Here is a 2,126-nt window from a genome sequence, read left to right on the forward strand (position 1 = left end):
TTGAGGAGGAGGTTTTGGGGAGGAGATATTGGAGAGGTTTTGGTTTTAGGGGGAGGTTTTGTAGGGGAGTTTTTGCGGAGGAGGTTTTGGAGGGGAGGTATTCATGGTGGGAAGTTTTGGGGAGGACGTATTGGAGAGGTTTTGGGGAGGTTTTGGGGAGGAGGTTTTGGGGAGGCTTTGGGGAGGTTTCAGGGCAGAGGTTTTGGGCAGGAGGCTGCTTCCACCAGGTGCCCCCTGAGAGTGGTGTGGCCCAGCAGCGGTAGGTCCAGACTTCCTCAGATACCTCACATAGAGAAAACGATCAATTCCCACCCCATCGTTATGCTAGCACTTCCTTTAGGGAAAAAAAAAAAAGGCATCAGAAAAGCTTTCTTTAACTGGAAACTTAATTTTTTTCATTAGTTTCCACCTTAAAAAAAAGAGTATTAAATAAAAGTACTCTAATTAAATAATACTGTTTAGGTTTTGCCTAATGAATACTGTGTAAAAACAATGGCATAACTTGAGCTTCAATTAAAAAGCCCAAAACTTCTTGTCTTCATCCATCTAGCATGAAACAAAACATGTCTGGGGCTGAATTCTTCTGGTCACTTTGATGTTTGTTGTGGTCTCTGTTTACACTTAAAAAGTTTTAACTACTGGCATTCATGTTCTACCTCCAAAGTTTGGAACTCCTCGGAGTTTAGGGTATTTTAGCACAACAACCCCTCCTTAATGGGTTCACACCTCTGCTCACCTCAGGCCTCGTCCTTCCAGGGAAGAGCTCAGAGCTCGGGGTCTACAGCAATAACCCGCCCCAGCACAGCGCGCAGCAAGGAAAAGCGAGGGGTCTGCACGAAGCACGGGACGGATTTCACATGTGGGTGCTCCAAAACATCGGGCTATGACATACGGACGTAAAATGCATTTTACTGTCGGACAGCACACGCGCAGTAACATCAGCATGAGAGAGTCAAAACCAACCCACACAACGGGGAGGCAGCCTCCAGAGATTAATTATCAGCTACGGTACTGCAACGCTTTTCATCTTCAAAGTACATTAAAACCACTACCTAATTAATTTTTACAACAGCCCTGTATGCTCACGTGCCTTAAACATAAACTCCATTTATAGATAGAAAAAGCCGAAGGTGATGTAATTTGTTCAGAGCCAAAAAGAGCCTGTGTCTGAGGTGGGGATGGGGACTGCTTGTTGTGGGCAGCGGGCACCAGAAACCCGTCCAACTTAGACTTCTGAGCAAAAAAAACCAAACTTGAAAGACAAAGCAATTTCATCTCTTTAACTGGAATAAAGATCTAAGCAACAACAGCCAGGCAGTGGCACCAAATGAAACAAAGCTGCGTGCACAAAGGTTTGGGAGGTAGAGACGGTCGGATTTTCTTTCTCTGGAAACGGGTTTCTGCTTACAACGGGGAGGCTCCCACTTCTGCAGCGGGGTCTCACCATCAGCACTGAGCCCATAACAAACCAACCCAGCACCCAGTAAGACAGCCCAGGGAGCGGGCTGTAACCTTTACACATTTATTTGCAAGTTTAGGATGTTTCTCCCCGCTGCCCAGGAGTTTCCTGTAAACACGCTGTAGTTGAGAGAATTGTTGCTTAAACAAATCGTGTGAGTTTGACGACAAAAGGTGAAATAACAAAGCGTTCAGGAAAAGTAACTCTTTTAATAACATTAATGAGGGGGTGCTTGGAGATCAGCGGGGTGATGCGATGGTCCATGGTCCAACGAACCCCGAGCGGCTGCTGGTGATACGGGCTGGGCACTGCTGTGCCAGATGGCAGAAGTTGTCCTCCAGCTGGGGGGCAGCCCCCCATCACCTCTCTGCGCCCGTGGGTCGTTGGGCTTTGGTTTCTGGGGACGCTCTTTCTGCTCTGCACCTGTAAGGAAGCAGAGCTCGAGCTTGGACTAAAATTCAAAACTTTTAAAAAAAACCCTTGAACATCTAAACTCTGTATTTTGCCTGTGTTTACGCTAGTAAGTCTCCGCTTTGCTTTCTGTACCCAAACTCCTGGCGGCTCACGCCGAAGCACTGGGAATTTTTTCCAGTTCTCATCGCTCTGGGCTGATGGAGTCCATGTCGCGTCAGGAGCTCTGAAGACACAGCAGCACGTGCAGAATGGC

Source organism: Athene cunicularia (assembly GCF_003259725.1).
Source record: "Athene cunicularia isolate RWA chromosome 18 unlocalized genomic scaffold, athCun1 chr18_part1, whole genome shotgun sequence".
Classification (NCBI taxonomy): Eukaryota; Metazoa; Chordata; class Aves; order Strigiformes; family Strigidae; genus Athene; species Athene cunicularia.